The sequence below is a fragment of the Danio rerio genome, chromosome 19 (genome assembly GCF_049306965.1).
Source record: "Danio rerio strain Tuebingen ecotype United States chromosome 19, GRCz12tu, whole genome shotgun sequence".
Classification (NCBI taxonomy): Eukaryota; Metazoa; Chordata; class Actinopteri; order Cypriniformes; family Danionidae; genus Danio; species Danio rerio.
In genome coordinates, this window is record NC_133194.1 from 48,550,001 (window position 1) to 48,570,200 (window position 20,200).

Sequence of the window (20,200 nt, forward strand, 5' to 3'; positions counted from 1 at the left end):
CACGCTATTATATCATGACCGTGACGCAGCTTTAAAAATTCATTTCACACCGGAAGTACGAATTTGCTTGAAATAATGCGAAAACAACCAATTTACACTTTTTAGTGAAATATAGGTGTCCTAATAGTGTTTTAGCAGTGTGGGACACATATACGGCTGTCAACAGCTCAAAACATGTGTTTTGGTGTTTCGTGACCCTTTAAGGGTGGGTTAGGGTGTAAGGGATGGTCAACAGTGTATTTACAAATGTAATTATAAAAGTTAGTTATAGATGTAATTACATACATGTATTTAATCAAGCATAAGTACACAGTAAATACATGTATTTACACAATAAGTACATAGTAACAAACTATTAGTTCCTATGTAAGTACATATTAGTTAAGGCCACTTAATATAAAGTGGGACCCAACTGCCTCCTTTCATTTTCAGTGAAAATACGAAACATACCCTCTCTTTTGCTGAATATCAGTTTTAATAATCAATAATAGCCATTATAAAAGTATAAAATGCAATAAGTTTATACATTATAGGAAATAAAGGCAAGCGATCAGTCAATATGTACGTGGTTACATTAATTATTAACTTATCTTTGCCCTCAGCCAAAACACGTTACCTGAGAACAAGTAATAGATTCAAGTCGGGGAATATGTCGTTAGATATAGACAACAAGATGAATGAAATATCACGTTTAACAAAAATAGTGATATTAGATCCTGCGGGAGATGCCTGATGAGCAGTCTGATGAGCACAGCTCTCATCTGGGTATATAGGCTGCAGCGCATGCCAGAGAGAGTGTGTGTGTGGTCACATGATGTGCGTTTCAGTCGTTTTGGTGTGGACGGAGAGCTGTTCAGAAACGCTAGTAAGGACGCGGATCATTTTCATTCTAAAACGCACTAGTGTGAATGGGGCCTAAACTTGGCATAAGTTGCTTTGGATAAAACCATCTGCTAAATGACTAAATGTGAACGTAAAAGTCAAAGTGTGCCAAACTTCATCACCTTCTTAGACTTGCAAGAAAATCCAGTTCTTCTCCGGCAGGGTTTGCAGACACTTATTCAACAAACTGCAACACAAGCACTCAATGACAAGAAAAAAGTGCTGCACTAAAGTTTCAAAGTAGGCCAGAAGAGTACAAGCTGGATTTCAGGTCACGGATAAATAAAATATGATATGAAGTATTCAATAAAGCATGTTATTTTTCTTCACAATACAGTGAGAACATTAAAAGTAAAAGTGATATTTACTCTTCTGACAGAAAGCTTTTAAAATTAAATGAAAATGAGCACCATGGTTTGTAAAACACTTTATAATAATGTGTTTGCATTAGTGAACTTGCTTGCAGATAATCACTGACTATATGTACCATACATTGACGTCAGTAAACGAGTTATAATGAATGACTATACCAAAATAAAACTATAAAACACTGTTTATTTAATTAGCATTTTTCTTTATTGTATTTATTTATGACTGCAGATTGTTTATTATATTTAATGCAGATGCCCTCGCCAACAGAATCTTCCTAAATTAATCTACAAATGTAAAATTTATCCAAATACAGATAATCAAATAGATTTTATTCATATCGCATTGTATAAATGGCAGAAAAAACAAATCTGAGTTGTACAACATCACAATACTAACTGTTGTACAGCATTTATTATTCATAGTTCAACATAGCAACTGAGGCATTACTCCTAATCCAGAGTTAACATTAAGTAATGCACTGTGAACTAACTAATAACTAAATGTTCCGTTAACTAGCATTAACAAAGATAAATACTGTAATAAATGTATTGTTCATTGTTTCTTTGTGTTAGTAAATACAGTCCAGAAAATAAGCATTGAACAAGTCAGATTAAATAAGTCAGAAAACATATTTCTGAAGGTGCCGTTGACTTGAAATTTACTTTGGTAACAATTAAAGAAACTCGTATATGCAAAGAAAACAAAACTAATTAAAGCTGCAAGCAGCACTGAAAGGGACCTCACACCCGAGTTCACCACCGCCTGGTGGCCTTAGGATGACAGAGAACAGCGCACAATAATAATTTGAGCTGCACTGTAAAAACTGTAAAAATGCTACAGTACAAATGTGTAACCTGGTTAACGGTATGTTTCCTTAATATATACGGCGAATAACCGTAAATTGACTTTCCTAGAATTCCCTGCTTGGCACATCACTTTTTATGCATTTGGTTGACATTAATATGGATCTTTTTAGTTGTTTCCCCATCAGTTATGTACATTAGAGATTTATGTTACATCTAATGTTGATAAACAATGTTTATTTCATGACTTTAATTTTATGCGTGTTACCATACTGGTGTTTAGTAGCTGTGTGAATGACACTGAGCACCTTCTACATGCTGATACTCTTTTCTGCTTGTGGGAGAAGTTGATTGTGATGAGCATTGGCTCATTATGTAACTTTCTCATTACCACCTGCTAACATGTCTAACTGTGTAACAAAAGATGTGTAGATGTTGATCATTTAAAATACAGACATATTATCTCGATAAATTATTAAAATATGGCTATTAACCATAAAAATTTAAAATTACTTTTACGGTTTGTACCGTGTTTTTAACGGTAAAGTACTGGCAACCACAGCTGCCATTTTTTTACCGTAAATTTTACGGATTTATTTTTTTAGTGTGATATATGTTAAAAAACATCACAGATTTATGCCAAACATCCTTCTTTCAGCAGGTGGTGCTATGAGTGTAGCTCAATTTTGGCATGTAGATGCCTTTAGGAGTTGAATCTCATCAAACATGTGAATTTTCAGGCAGATCAAACATTGTTTGGCTGAGTTATAAGTAATTCCTCCTCAACGGCGGAGCACTGAACTTTGTCAGTACGCCGTCAATACGCCCTTCAGCAAAATTCGAAATCTTCACAATTTAGCATCACAAAGGCTTTCAGACTAATCTAATGGAATATGGATTCGATGTGAAAAAAATTTGTGGGAGGAGTCTGTTACACTGTAAAATAAGTCATTTCCTGTTGCCAGCAGGTGGCACTATAACTGTAAATGGATGTAGGCTTGAGAATGTGTTCAGGTCAGGATTGTTATCAAACATGTGAATTGAGGCAGATCTGACAATGCATGCCTGAGTTATATCAATTCCTGTTTCATGGCGAATCATCAGAGTTTAAGAGGCCACCACGGACATGCTCTTCGACGAAAACTCTAGATCTTCACAATTTAACATCGCCAAGGCCTTTAGATGACAAAAGCCAGTTTTGGTGTTGATTCGATCAAATCCCTAGGAGGAGTTCGTTAAAATACAATGCCTGGAAATGGCAAAAATGCCACTTTTTCATTTAGTCATTGAGTAGACACTTTTATCCAAAGCGACTTACAAACGAGGACAAGGAGGCAATTTTCGGCACAGGAAGTTAAAAATATCTGACTTCCTGTTTGGTTTGAAATTTCGCTCCAAGTGACTTTTTTTTGTAGATTTTGATGTGTGTGCCAATTCTCGTCCGTGTACTTGAATCGCAGCGCGGGGGCCAGTCTGTCAAATGCGCATAGGGGGCACTGTTGAGTCATTTTGCTACGCCTACTTCCGAAACCCATAACAAACGTAAATATCCGCTATTTTTAGGGCGTCTGCAAAGTTTGGTGAGTTTTCGAGCATGTTTAGCCCCTCAAAAATCGCAGTTCATTCTGAAGGCGGAGGTGGAGCAATTCCAATAGGGCCTACGCACCGTTCCGTGTGTTCAATCCCTAATAAGTTTACAAATGAATGTCATGCATAAAAAATGATGCAGAAAAAAAAGTATTGAACACATGAAGAAAGGGATGTTTAGTTCAGCAGTGAATGCCCACACAGCAGCTGAAATGTCTCAGTAGTTCTCCAGCAACCCTCTGCTCTTCCTCAGTGTAAATGACTATAAGCTGCTTCAGTCCAACATCTGCATTAGCAGGAGGCTGAAGAAGATGAAACCAGGGTGGACATTTCAGCAAGACAATGATCCAAAACACAGCCAAGAAGACTCACAAATGCTTTCAGGGAAAGAAAACCAAGCTGTAGAATGGCCCAGCCAATCACCTGATCTAAATCCAATAGAAAATACAGAATAAAGCTCAGATTTGATAGACGAGACCCACAGAACCACCAAGGTTTTGACATTCTGAAGTCTGTGAGAAACTCACACCTGAGCAATACATGAGACTTTATTCTCCACATATGAGGCGTCTTTAAGCTGCCAGCACCTAAAAAGCCTTTTACATAAAGTGTTAAATACATTTAAGTAGTTCAGTGCTTTCTTCTTCAGTCATTCCAGTGTTATTACACAACAAATTTTCAATTTTTTTTTTTTTTTTTTTTTTGTATTGTTTGGGTTTTTACCAAAATCTAGTTCAATTCCATGTCAACAGCTCCCTTGGAGATATTACTCCCTGGAAAAAACATGACATGTTCAATACTTGTTTTCCCCGTTGTACATTGATACAATCATATTGTAACGTGTTACGCTATAAATGTATGATCATCTTAAAATGAGACACAACACATTCTAACAAATGAAACAAAAACGCAAAGCAAACTAACTGATGTTAAATAACCAACAGTTTCAGTGAGTGATTTATTCCTCCATCAAAAGTCCTTCAAGCTGCTTTGAATTGCGATGCGGGTTTGTTATATGCACAGATAAACATAATTTGATCCTTTGAGCTAAACGTCTCCTTTTATCCTCAGAGATGTGTGTATATATATATATATATATATATATATATATATATATATATATATATATATATATATATATATATATATATATATATATATATATATATATATATATATATATATATGTGTGTGTGTGTGTGTGATGAATGCTTTAGCAGGCCGACAGTGAGGCTGGGGCAAATACCAACACGCTTCACAATCTGTCATTAACTTCATCCATCTCTGGCCGTTCACTGCGACCCGCCATTGCAAACAGTCACGACAACAATGCCAATGTGGCTTTCCCATAAAATGACATTAAACAGAGAAAGAGCGAGGGAGAGAGAGAGAGAGGGAAAAAAAAGATGTAGCTGCCCTCGAATTACAGGCCCAGAGCAAAAGTGATTGTGAAAAAAGCTGAAATGTTTTCTATTCTTACATAGGACGCAATTTCCACATCACATTTATGCATTAATTTGCTTTCTTTTAGTTTCCATGCAGTAAATGTAAAAGGTGCACGACAAATAAAGTGATCGTGATTCTGAACTGTAAAAATGAGTCAGAAATCTACACTGTAAAACTTAATTGCAATAAACCATTTAAGCTTAAAAACTAATCCTTATGAGTACTGTGAACTTGCTTCATTAGAGTTGAAGCAATGAGGTATTTAATGAACTCATAACCTTTAACACTGAGTTCAAGGGCCCTATCATACACCCGGCGCAAGGCAATTGTTGTTAGCTAGTTTCAGCTTGGCGCAAGAGTTGTTTTGATGTTTTCCGCCACGCTGTTTAAATAGCAAATGCATTTGTGCTCATATGTGCACCCATAGGTGTTCTGGTCTAAAAAAAAGGATGCGTGTTAAGGCGCAATGCTGGCGCGTTGCTATTTTGTGAAACTATAATAGACTGTTCAATAGGCCAGAACAAAGCCGGTCTATTGTCCAGTGCAGAGCGCGTTAGTTGTGCGTCTCACTTACACACTGCTTAATACACACAAGATGTAGAGCAATACGCAAATATCTTTACACATGAAAAATAATTAAAATATTAAGGATATATATAGGATATAAATATAAAGGATTAAAATATTTAAAAACATTATTTTCTAGCCTACATAAATATAAAAACCACTACTTTCATGCCTCCATCTCGAAGGATGTAGATGAAACCAAGGTGGACATTTCAGCAAGACAATGATCCAAAACACTCTCAAATGCTTTCAGAGAAAAAAAAAATCAAGCTGTAGAATGGCCCAGCCAATCACCTGATCTAAATCCAATAGAAAATACAGAATAAATCTCAATGGTGTAAAGGATATATATAGGATATAAAAAGGATATTTATAGGATATAAATATAAAGGATTAAAATATTACAAAACATTATTTTCTAGCTTACATAAATATAAAAACTACGGCCTTCATGCCTTCTTCATCTCGAGAGCTTTTTAAGTTCATTCATAACAATTAGCTTTTGTATAATGTTATTATTATTAGCAGTATTATTTATTATATCCATATTTATAATTGTTTTATTAAAAACAAGCTTAGATTTGTCCACCTGTCAGGTTTGAGACCATACGGGGCACAGCATGTGTATGGATATAACTCAGGTTTTTTTGAGCACACTTTGTTATTATTGTTCATTTATTCGTTTGCCGGAAATTAGAACTGAATTTAGAAATAGTTTTGAAAACAAAATGTATTATTTATAGGCTAATTGATGTCTGTGCGTACTACACGTTGCCCTATCCACAAGAGCGAAAGTGAAAGTTAATAAATTATCTCTCATTCTCGCGTTGTAGATGCTCGGTTTAACTGTTTTCTTGCTAGTGAAGTACTCAGTTTTTACACTTACACATCATGTAAATACCAAATGCGCTTAGGGCGTAACGCAACTGACTCTTAAAGGGAATGGGAGATGAGACTCTGACTGGTCTATTCTCAAATCCCACCTATAAATCATTAAGAGAATAAGCTCAACCCTGTTAGACCATGCCCCACGGCGCAAAGCAGATTTTTCCGTCCTTATATTAGCAAAAGTGGATTCTGACACACCCCTAATGCGTTTGCGCCCTGCGCTTTGCACTTGGCGCACGGATAGTCAAAATAGAGCCCCAAAACTCTTTCCAATTGAGTAGAATTAACTTTCAGTAAATTAACTACACTCATTCATTTGATAAAGTTGACTGTTGGGTTTTACAGTGACGAATGCCAGCATTTGGTTTTCAGTACCTGTTTCCATCAACATATTTTTTTGCACGTTTTAGGATATACGGTATTTTCCTAAATAATAATAATCCTATATATAATTCAGGATATGTAACAGTAAGTTCGATGAACACTGTCAAAAATACTGGCTTCCACAGAATCAATTTGTGTTGGAACAACATGAAGGAATTAGGTTAATTCATTAGTTTTTACAAATTTAAGTAGACATAAAACAATTAAGTTGTGCCAACAAAATCTCAAGAGTTGTGTTGATTCAGCTCATTTTAAATACGTAGTTTAAACAAGCAAGAAAATATGTTTTTTAAGGGAATGTTATAGAAATAATATGCTTTGCATTCATGTAAACAAAAAATACTGCGTCAATTCTGCTCAACTGAGTCAGGAGGTGGTGACTACTCTGTAAAAAGTGTTCAGTTGACTTTACCTTTACAAAAATGCGAGCAATTCTAAACAATTAAGTTAAGTGAACTTAACAGTTCTAACTCACAACAGAATTGCTTACATTTTTTAAGTAAAATCAACCTAAACTGACATTAAACAGAGAAAGAGCGAGAGAAAGAAACACAGAGAAGAAAAAAAAAGACATAGCGGGCCTCGAATTACAGGCCCAGAGCAAAAGTGATTGTGCTCAAGATCTAAAGAGAGCTTGAGGCCAAACTTCATCTTTAACTTATTATGTATCCAAGAGGAAAACCACATCTCAGAATGCCAATGTTGGGCTCTGACATTTGCTTCTGTCTTTATTTACATTCTAGCTTTGACGGAGAAGAAGAAAAAACCCTTTGCAGGCAATCCAGTTTACCACATACAGTTTAAACATTAAAAAAAGAGCGGGAGGAATCCAGAAATCAATAACAACAATTTACAAAACAACTACTTTATAGGGAGTGTGTGGCATTTGCTTTGGGCACAGCATCACAGCTGATTAGTTTTTTCATATTTTGATCAATACAGTCAAGCTGTGGATAATGTCTCTACAAACCGAGAGGCCTTTAGAGAGCATTAAAGCAAACTGTTTGGTATTCGGCCAAAGCAATGGAAGACTATGACTTTGTTTATTTATTTAAGTCAACCTACCGATATGAATAAATGCGATCGTTTTATTTACACAACTGATTATTTCATGTCTGCAGCAATACAGATGCTGCTGATAAAGCATCGCAAAAACTGACGCTTTTTCATTTGCTTTAAACTCATTGGTTCATTTTCTTTTCGGCTTAGTGCCTTTAATAATCAGGGGTCGACACAGTGGAATTAACCGCCAACTTATTCAGCACATGTTTCATGCAGCGGATGCCCTTCCAGCCGCAATCCATCTCTGGGAAACATCCATACACACCCATTCACACTAATACACTACAGACAATTTAGCCTACCCTATTTACCTGTAACACATGTCTTTGGACTGTGGGGGAAACCGGAGCACCCGGAGGAAACCCACGCGAACCCAGCTGAGGCTCAAGCAGCGACCTTCTTGCTGTAAGGCGACAGCACTACCAACTTCGCCACAGCGTCGCCCTTGCTTTAAACTAAAACATTTTATTTTTAATATTTGTATTACTATTTAATCACATGATGAATCATTTTCATGTAAATAAATAAACGGAGTGGCTATGTGCACTTAGTGTAAATAGCCCACCTTGTTGCGAAGTGCCTCAATCAGGGTCAAATGCTGGTCAAATCAAGGTGCGAATATTTGCATATTCTAAATTTCATCAGACAGTGCATGCAGTGAAGTGAATCAGAAGAACACAGTAACCTGCTAATGTCATGGTAAGTAATGTTTTTAAATTGATTGCATTTTTATAGTGAGGTTATATGTTATTTTTACAACTCATGGTGCATTATCTAATGTTAACAAGCATGGAGTTGGATGTTAATGATGCATTAGTAAATGTTCAATTATGATTAATAAATGCTGTACATGTGTTGTTCATGGTTAGTTCATGTTAGTAAATGCATTATCTAATGAACCTTATTGCAAAATGTTACCTTACTTTTTTCCAAGATCAAATACATTTAATTCATTATATTCAAATTATTCAATTATTATCCATTTAAGCACTTTTTATGGCAAGAATTGTGAAAGTATGCGTTGTTATTTTTGCTTTTAATGAATTAATTTACTTTTTAAATAGTCAAATATGCTTAAAATGAAATATTATTATTATTATTATAACCTCTTTGTTATAATAACCTCTTTGTTTGTTGGGTATTATTACCCAACAAATGCATCCTCAGCAGTCAGAATGGTGGCTCTTATTGGCATTGCATGACATTAAACTGATCTTACACAATATTGTTCTGTCTTGTGCAAAAGTACTTGTATAATCTGTGTATAGTATTACAGTATATGTATAGTATATTTCCACACCTGTATGTTAGTTATGTATAGGTTTAAATAGCTCTAATCATATTAGACATCATATTTTTGATTATGTTTATTTATCATTATTTATGTTTTCAATTTACATCCACACACTGAAAAAAAGTAGTAAGTGGATTTATCAAATTTACCAAGTGGTTGCAAACAGTTTATATGGGCTGAATTTAAACAAACAAATTCAATTTAGTACGTTCAACTTAATTTGTTTAAATTCAGCCCCAATCAATTGTTTACAACCACTTACCTTTAAAAAATAGGTAAATCCACTGAATAATTTTTTCAGTAATAGTAGAAAGACAATAATGCTTGACTTGACTTCAGTGCTAATTTGCATAAAACGAAGACATAATAAAATATTCGAACACAATTACTCGCCTCTTCTCATGGTCATGTGTGAGTGACGAACCAGGGGCTCTCGGTTTGTTTCGACTCTAAAACCCAGGCTGTTTAATTTGGCACGAGCGGCTAGAGTCAGAGAAAGCGAGTCCTTGTGTGAGCTCGAAACCGCTGGGCTTTACTCCTCCAGTCATTAGCAGAGAAAACTGGGCATTTCCTAATGACTTCACACTTTCCAGTGCGTGGGTTAATACATCTCGTGTAGCTGTTTTGGAAAGTGTACAGTGCCATGAAAAAAAGGAATAAATCTTTTTCTTCGTTTCATGTCTGGATTGTAGTTTGCGGTTCGATTAGATAATTGTCAGGTTACCTCGAAAATTTGAGCTGGGTAATAATGGATTATGTGTAATCTGGGTTATGTAATTAACCCAATTTAATAACTGGGTTATTCGATTTCAAAAATCAACTACTTGTAATTAGAGTAAGCTACTGTTCAAAATACTTGTAATCAGACTACAGTTACTTTTTATGGATTACATGTATATTATTGTTTCAAATATATATATATATATATATATATATATATATATATATATATATATATATATATATATATATATATATATATATATATATATATATACATACATACATGAAACAATAATATATTTATGTATATGTATATTTATTTATTTATTTGTCATATTATGTTATATTAAATATCAATAGTTTTGCATTCAGGCTCTCAAAAGCATGAGATGTTAAATAATAAATAATCGAAGTTACTACATGTAACTTATACATGTAAAATATATAAATAAAAAATAAATAAATAAATAATAAAAGTTACTATTCTTGTCTTTAATCCATCTTGGGAAGCTGTTTTGGAAAGTTTGCGGTTCGATTAGATAATTGTCAGGTTACCTCAAAAATCTGAGCTGGGTAATAATGGATTATGTGTTATCTGGGTTATGTAGTTAGATAATTAGATTCCAAAAATCAACTACTTGTAATTAGAGTAAGCTACTGTTTAAAATACCTGTAATTAGACTACAGTTATTTTTATGGATTACATGATAATACTTGTGGATTACATGATTGTATATTATTGTTTCATATATATATATATATATATATATATATATATATATATATATATATATATTTATTTGTCATAATGTGTAATATTAAATATCAACAGTATTGCACTCAGGCTCTCAAAAGCATGAGATGTTAAATAATAAATAATCGAAATTAATACATACAAACATATATAAATAAATAATAAAAGTCACTATTCCGGTGTTTAATCCATCTTGGAAGCTGTTTTAGAAAGTGCAGAGCCACGAAAGAAGAAATAAATCTTTTTTTGTTTGTTTGTTTGTTTGTTTGTTTCACGTTTGGATTGTAGTTTGCGGTTCGATTAGATAATTGTCAGGTTACCTCGAAAATCTGAGCTGGGTAATAATGGATTATGTTTAATCTGGGTTATGTAATTAGATTCCAAAAATCAACTAGTAATTAGTGTAAGCTACTGTTTAAAATACTTGTAATCAGAGTACAGTTACTTTTTGAATTACATAATATTATTTGTGGATTTCATGATTGCATATTATTGTGTCATATATTTATATATATATTGCCATAATGTGTCATATTGGTCAATACCAACAGTTGTGCATTCAGTTAAATAATAAATATTGAAGCAAATATATGCACACATATATAAATAAATAATAAAAGTTACTATTCCAGTGGTTAAATCCATCTCAGGAAGCAGTTTTGGAAAGTGTAGAGAAATAAATTTATTTTGTTCCCTGTTTCGAAAATTGTCCGGTTACCTTGAAATTTAAGCTGGGTAGTAATAATGGATTACGTTATCAGGATTATATAGTCAGATTCCATAGATTATTCAATCATTCATTCATTCATTTTTTTGGCTTAGTTCCTGTTGGACACCAATTAAACTAACAAAATATATATTTTTAATTTTTTTATTAAAATGTTTTTAATATAAAATATTTTTAATAGAAAAAATATGTATTTTATTGCTAATAATGCAAATAAATGCATTGTATAATAATGGATATTAATGCAAATAGAGTCAAATGTGTTTATGCAGTAAACAAATAAATAAATAAACATACTGTGCTATGTAGAATAAAAAAAAATGAGGCAATTACTAAGGAAATAGCTACTATTTAAAGTAAACTGAGTTTAAATTAATTGTGTGAAATCTGCCTTTTTAAGCTTGTGTTACAACGAAACATCTGTCTCTTACAACTTGCCCCGCAGGTGGGGTAAATAGTAACCATTTTACTCCTGGCACTTTTTGCAATACTGCATGGAAACCATAGGTCCAGCGATCATACTATCAGTGCTCATTTGTAGGAGAGGCTTGTGTGTTATTGATAAAAAAATATGGTCCGTCTAACCCCATTACTTTCTTCATTATTTGACCAAAACCAAAAAGTGTTACTTTGCGCCCCGCTCTCCCCCACTCTGCCATTCACTACACTCTAAGTTTATCCAACTATGACGACTTCCACTGCTGAGAAACCCATGAAGGTGAAAAGGCTCTATCATACAGTACTGTTATTAGAAGTTTGGGCTGAATGCTGAGGTTAAATGACAGGCTTTTCTTTTCACGAACAGCGTGTTGCTCTTTCTTTAGCTCTGAATGGAGCAGCTTGCTCCCCATTAGGTGCTGAATAGGTAAATGGGCTTTATTCATATTTGAAAGCTGTAATCAAATAACGCCAGCACTCTCTTTTCCTCACTGTACTCTCTTTGCATCCAAGTGGATCGCCGCTGTCTTGCAATTACATCCAAGCGGGACCTATTAACCCTTATGAGAAGAGAATGCTTGGAAATTGGATTATTTTGCAGAGGAAAATGTCAGCGTTTTGAGTTACACGGGCTGAATGCTTGGCGTTTTTTGGTTTGGAGCTCTCGGGAGGCTCTGAAATTGGACTTGGAGTTGAAATGCATCTACAAGCCAATGCTTTTTTTGTCTCGTTATTTTGGGAAAAAAATCTGTGCTATATAAATAAAATATATTTAGCAAAGTTTGTTCACTTTGTTTCGTCAGATATAATCAGTTATGTGAAATTAAAGCATTCATTTATTAATTAATTTAAATAAAAACAAGCATGTATAAATAACAATAATTTAAAATACAATTGGCTTAATACTAGGGATGTGCAATATCACTGGTTTCCTATCCGATCCGATACCAAGTAAAATAAAGACGAGTATACCAATGCGATACCGATACTTTGCCCAAAAATTACTATTTGGAAAATTAAAGTAACAAGTAGTGTACTTAAAAGAGTCATTTTATACTGAATATTAGATATATTATGGGTTATTCTTGTTTATTGATGAATAATTATTATACAAAAAAGAGCCAACTTACATATTACATATTTATTGACAGCATTTGAGCATGTATATCTTAAAACCTCTGCCTGAACATCTTAACATAAAACAATATATATTCACACCTTTTTGTTTAGTGACATGTTAATCCAGTCCCCTTTATAACCTTTTTCTTTTGTATTATCATTGTCACAAAAACCCAAGCCCCCAAATACAGCCAATTTTTCTCCCTCTGTACCTGCCTGCTCCACCTAAGGACTCTGCAAGCGATGTCTGTCTCGCCCCAGCAGCACCTGTGCGTCTCCTTTCCTCCTCTTCTGACCGCCTAGTCATATTCTGTCTTGTGATTTATATGTAGGTGTTTGATTAGGTTTATGGTTTTATCACACTGTTTTGTTACACGTTTTAAACAGCATGGAAGTGAAGTTGCTCCACACAAAACTTTGCTTGCGGTCAACAGGGTGACTGAACAACATGTGCCAGCGGACTGACTGAGTGGCTAGCTAGCGTGCTCTGCAGTCATACAGTGCCATATTACGCACATGACTTGGCAGGCAGCATAGATATTTACATTAGATGTCGCCTACCCTGTTGTTGTCTATTGGACGGAATGCGTCAATAGAGCCGCCGTTTTGGAACAGGGTAGCGCTCCTTTGAAATGAATGCGGGACCAAGGTACAGTGAAGGAATGTGGCCATCCAAAGCCAGAGATATACACATATACACATATATCTATGATCGGGAGTTATCCTGGATGTTAGTATGCACATTTTTTTTTTAATTACGAAAATTATAATTTTACATCACTTTTCTACATTGATTAATCAGCGATCGCATTGGCATTCCTGACAATAACATTGTGTGTTTGTGAATGAATCTCCGTTATGAACGACTCATTCACTAACCGACAATAATACAAGTTTCTGGCAGCGCAGCATCTCGTTGTCATATTTCTTTTGCATTGTTTGCTGATTTTATTCAACAAAACTAGCATAAACCAAGTATTTAGTGCGAGTTGGAGCTGCTTTGCCTTATGGTGAATGCAGTAAGAGACTGTATTATCATCAATAACGCTACCTGTTTAGCACAAATTTCAGAACATACAAAAACGTAAAAAACTTAATATTACCTTTGAAATGTTCTGCCATTGTGCTTTGTTTTCTTTGTTAGTTTGTTACTACACCCGTAGACAGCGCTAAAGTCCTGCATCTTCACGTAATAACACTGTCTTGACTAGTGCGCTTGAATGACATTTGTCCTGGGAGCACTGTACCAATATGGCGGCGCTATTGACGCATGCTCAGGGTCCCTATGCTATATCTATTGTATATATCTATGGGCAGGCAGAAGAACAAGTAGTCCCGACTAAGTTGGCATTATTCAGATAAACTAGGGTAATTTCGCTTACTTTCCACTGTATTTCTATTTCCAATAAACTACATATTTGCTCCAAATTACTGAAATATCGATATTTTGATAATGTAATCGATTCTAGAACACACAAAGCTGGTATCGGAGATAGATACTTTAATATCGATCCGCACATCACAACTTAATACCAACAGCGTTTATACGATCTGCTTATTAAGATATGGAAATTAATTAACACATTTACCTACTCGAAAACAATAGTTTGTAACATTGTAACAAGAGTTCAGATGCAAAAGCCGCGAAACGCCACTTCTGCCAAAAATGAGATAATGACAGTGAGTGAATGCTTTAGGTAAGTACTACACCAACAAATAGATTTGCTTCAAATCATCTAATTCAGCCTGAACACAAGAGGAAACGTAAGTATTTTACGTTTTGCCTGATTAGTGGCTAATTCGTATGAATTCGTACAAGTTCAGTCATACGAAGTTGTACAATTTTAAAAAGAAGGCGTGGCACCTAACCCCACCCCTAAACCCAACTGTTATTGTGGGATGAGCAAATCGTACTAAATTGTACGAATTAGATCATACGAATTCATATGAATTAGCCACTAAATCAAAAAGTTACGAATTGCCTTGAGATTGTGTTGTCTAAATCGCAGCATCCGTGCATTCAGAAATAACAATTTGTTGGCAAAATCCTCTAAACATCACTTGCCTTTAACAGCAAATGCCGCTATGTCCTGAGAAATCCAATCAGATGACATGAATCGAATCTTATGTTTTCAATGTGGCAGCGCTCTGATACGCCCGCTTTATGAGGAGACTGTTTTGTTCTGATTTTAAAAGACGGAGTTTGATGAAGTGGATGAGCCTGTCCAACTCTCAGTGAATAACAAATTAAAACATCCCTTACCTCAAAACGCAGTGCATTATAAGAAAAAGAAAACACACTGTACAGTCGGAAGTGTAGCATGCAATCATAACATTTTTTGCGCAGCGACGCTACTTTGAATGAGTCCGATTTACATTATACGGCAATTGCGTTTCACAAAAGACAGAGTTAAGAGTCTGTTCTTTTATCCCACGTGGATGCTATGAGGATAAACAAGAGACCAAGACCTTGAGTATGGAGAGAATGAATGAATGACCGCTTCTAAAAGTGTCTGAGAGGCATGCCCTTTTTGCCCAGTAGGCCTACTTTGTGTTTTATTTGCTAGTTTAAGCTATTTCATTAAAGACAAATATAATGTATAAAACTATTCATTATTTATATTACTTCATAATGCCTATAGATCTGATAAGGTGTTTATATTAATAGAAAATGCACAGATATTGATGTTTCACAATGTATTTACACTACATTGTTTGAATCTACCAAGCTTAGCTTAATGTTTACAATGCTCTACTTACATTAAATCCTAAATATCAAAAATGACACCAGATTGTTCAGATTTCAATAATGTCAGTTTTAATGTTTTTGATTAATGCACTTGACATATTTTATTCATTAATTTTCCTTCTGCTTTTTCCCTGGTTTATTACAGCGGAAGGAACCGCCACTTACTTGACAGATTTATACATTTTTAATTTTATGTGTTTTATGTTTGGTAAAATAATTTCTAATTGCATCTTTGGTGCTTTTCAACTAATTACAACTAGTCTTGTTATAATAGGGTGGCGCAGTGGCGCAGTAGGTAGTGCTGTCGCCTCACAGCAAGGAGGTCGCTTGCTCAAGCCTCAGCTGGGTCAGTTGGCGTTTGTGTGTGGAGTTTGCATGTTCTCCCTGTGCTCCGGTTCCCCAGTCCAAAGACATGGGGTACAGGTGAATTGGGTAGGCTAAATTGTCTGTAGTGTTTTAATGTGAATGAGTGTGTAAGTTCCCCAGAGATGGCTTGCAGCTGGAAGGGCATCCGCTACGTATGTGCTTGATGGGTTGGCGGTTCATTTCGCTGTGGCGACAACGGACCTAATAAATGGACTAAGCCGAAAAGAAAATAAATGAATGTTCCAGTAGGTGGATTTAAAGGTTTTTGCCAAAAAAAAAGAAGCAGCACTGGTGGATTTAGCTGGTTTTGACACCAAAGAAAATGTACCTTGTTAAAAACCGAGGAATTTTCTAAAGTGACATTTAAAAAAATTGTATTTTATTTACCAGCTAATAACCTTATTATTGCATATAAAATAAAACTTCTGAACCTAATCAGAGGAGCCTGATAGAAAATACTCATTAAAGAAAAGGGGTCGGATGGATTTAGAGGGTTTCGCATCTTCTTATCTTCACTTATTACCAGCTATATTCTGTGTAGGCTAAATGTCTTTTTTTCTACCCATTTTTTTTCATCTAGTATTTTTTTTATTGTATTATTTTAACTACATGCTGCTGTCATGCAATGTCTAGTAATTTGTTTCTAAAAGGTTTTAATGCATTAAAAAAAGAGAAAAAATAGATATATTACTGTTTTATCCACCAACACTGCGTATATAGTCAAATCTGACTCATGAAAGGTTTCCTTCTGAGTGAGAATGTGTTGAAAAAGCACAGTACAGTCAGAGTTTGACTTCACTGAATGTTCCTGATTAGTGAACAAACATGAATCCCACTGACAACTAATTGCACTTCATTGAGCTCTTGGTAGGAGGCAGCAGTGTGTTCAGTGAGATTAAGTCATTTATGCAGAAATAAATGTCAGAAAGACAGCACATTTTTCTCTTAGGAATTATAATAGTTTCATAGACTGCTACTATGCTTGCAAGTATAAAATACATACAGTTTAAGGCTAAATTATTCACCCTCCTGTGAAATTTGAATTATTTTATCCAAATTTGACCAGATGGGGCTGTATCTTTATCCCTGCCTCCTCAAGTGTTTGAGTAAACTCTAGTTGACCTGTATTCCATTGACTTTAATTCACTCTACCTGTGTATTTTAATATTACAATCAAATACACTCACCGGCCACTTTATTAGGTACACCTGTCCAACAGCTCGTTAATGCAAATTTCTAATCAGCCAATCACATGGCAGCAACTTAATGCATTTGGGTATGTAGACATGGTCAAGACAATCTGCAGCAGTTAAAAGCGAGCATCAGAATGGGGAAAAAAGGGAATTTAAGTGACTTTGAATGTGGCATGGTTGTTGGTGCCAGGCAGGCTGGTCTGAGTATTTCAGGAACTGCTGATCTACTGGAATTTTTAAGTACAACCATCTCTAGGGTTTACAGAGAACGGTCTGAAGAAGAGAAAATATCCAGTGAGCGGCAGTTCTGTGGGCGCAAATGCCTTGTTGATGCCTGAGGTCAGAGGAGAATGGCCAGACTGGTTCCAGCTGATAGAAAGACAACAGTAACACTTGTTACAACTGAGGTCTGCAGAAGAGCATCTCTGAACACACAACACATCCAACCTTGAGGCAGATGGGCTACAGCAGCAGAAGACCACACCGGGTGCCGCTCCTGTCAGCTAAAAACAGGAAACTGAGGCTACAATTCACACAGACTCATTAAAACTGGACAAAAGAAGATTGGAAAAACGTTGCCTGCTCTGATGAGTCTCCATTTCTGCTGCCACATTCGAATGGTCGGGTCAGAATTTGGCCTCAACAACATGAAAGCATGGATCCATCCTGCCTTGTATCAGCGGTTCAGGCTGGTGGTGGTGGTGTAATGGTGTGGGGGAGACTTTCTTGGCACACTTTGGGCTCATTAGTACTAATTGAGCATTGTGTCAACACCACAGCCTACCTGAGTATTGTTGCTGACCATGTCCATCCCTTTATGAGCACAGTGTCTCCATCTTCTGATGGCTACTTCCAACAGGATAACGCACCATGTCAAAGCGCAAATAATCTCAGACTGGTTTCTTGAACATGACAATGAGTTCACTGTACTCAAATGGCCTCCACAGTCACCAGAGCTTAATCCAATAGAGCAGCTTTGGGATGTGGTGGAATGGGGGATTGGCATCATGGATGTGCAGCTGACAAATCTGCAGCAACTGCGTGATGCTATCATGTCAATATGGAGCAAAATCTCTGAGGAGTATTTCCAGTAGCTTGTTGACTCTTTGCTATGAAGGATTAAGGCAGTTCTGAAGGCAAAAGTGGGTCCAACCTGGTACTAGTAAGGTGTACCTAATAAAGTGGCCGGTGAGTGTGTATAAATACTTTAAAGGGACAGTTCACCCAAAACATTTAATTTACTCCTTATTCCCTCACCCCGAGGTTCCAAAAATTTGAGTTTATTTCATCTGCTGAAAACAAAATGTTAATGAAAGCTGCAAACCATTTACTTTCAAAGTAGGAAAAACAAATATTATGGAAGTCAATGGATACAGCTTTCCAACATTTTTTAAAATATCTTCTTTTTGGTCAGATATTTAATAATGTAACCAACTATAACAAAAAAGCATGTATAGACTGCAAGTACGCTTTATTATATATGGATCCATCCTGCCTTGTATCAGCGGTTCAAGCTGCTGGTGGTGGTGTAATGGTGTGGGGGAGATTTTCTTGGCACACTTTGGGCTCATTAATACTAATTAAGCATCGTGTCAACGCCACAGCCTACCTGAGTATTGCTGCTGACCATGTCCATCCCTTTATGAGCAGTGTCTCCATCTTCTATGGCTACTTCCAGCAGAATAACACACCATGTCATGAAAAGCGAGTCAATATGGACCAGCTTTATCACATAAAAGAGAAAAATAGAAGAAACAAACTCATATAGTTTTAAAACAGGTGTAAATAAGTTTTTTATTTTTTTTTTATTTTAGATTAACCATCCCTTTAAATCAAATTTTTAACAATTGAAAGGGAAAAGTTGTATTACAAGAAATAACATTATCGCAATACTTGCATATTGTAATGCACTAATAATGAACTTGACTCAAAAAAACGAGTGGTCACGTGCTTGAACAGCCATGACATTGAGGTAAAGTTAGTTTGCATATCAGTTCATGCAAGTGTGTCTTCAAAACAATAGTAGCACTATTTAATTGACTGTGAACAATGTTACAGCCTACTTTTACAGTCATTGGCTGCTTATGTTATCAGAATTTGCAAATAATGCTTTACTTAAATTAAGGAGAAAGTCTTAACGTGCGAATATATAAAAAAAAATACCCCAATATAGCCATGACGCTCGCCTCTGATGCTGAGACTACAAACCAAAAACACTGCAGCATTTCCTGAAGGACATGAGCTGAACTAGTCAAACTGACAGGATATCAGTCTTGTTTTCGACGTACACCATAATCCTGTCAGTCAGGCTGTGAAAAACGGCCTGATTCACTGCACACACCTGAGCTGCAGACTGAACACATCCAGCCCCGTGTCTCTCCAGCCTCTGCGGGTCTCCGAGTCTCCTCTGCGGGTCTGTGTGAGGCTCTGCGGCCGCCCGGTGTTAATGGAAATCGGCTCATTATTTATATTTAAAGCACTCGGATGTGAGTGATTGCGGTGTTCTTGTCTCACAGTGAGAAACAGACGAGGAGAAAAAGAATTGGAAGAGATTCACGGCACAAGGAGACATTTGTTAATTACCAGACACGTGTCGTTAGCATGAGAACGCGCGTATAGGCTACTCACGTGCACGTGCACACATACTTCAGTAAAAGAGTTCAACTGGTAGGTGATGTCGCATTAGTGCTATAATAATTTATACTAATTAACTCCTTACTTATTAATGATCAGATATATGACTGATAGATTATAATTTACATCCGTGTCAGCTTCTGCAATTAACAGAAAAGGTAAATATAAAAAAATATTAATAAACTATATATATCAAATTTGGTTGTATTTAA

General features: G+C 35.6%; 1 long non-coding RNA gene across 1 annotated transcript in view; it reads right to left on the reverse strand.

Moving 5' to 3' along the window:
- Window positions 1–19,901, reverse strand: part of LOC141379179 (uncharacterized) — a 36,472-nt gene extending 16,571 nt beyond the window's left edge. The window contains exons 1-2 of the long non-coding RNA XR_012395256.1: window positions 19,696–19,901; window positions 18,964–19,077 (exon numbers count right to left, since the gene is read on the reverse strand). This is a non-coding gene — a long non-coding RNA (uncharacterized lncRNA). The remainder of the gene's footprint in view (window positions 1–18,963; window positions 19,078–19,695) is intronic.
- Between the last annotated feature and the right edge of the window lie 299 nt (window positions 19,902–20,200).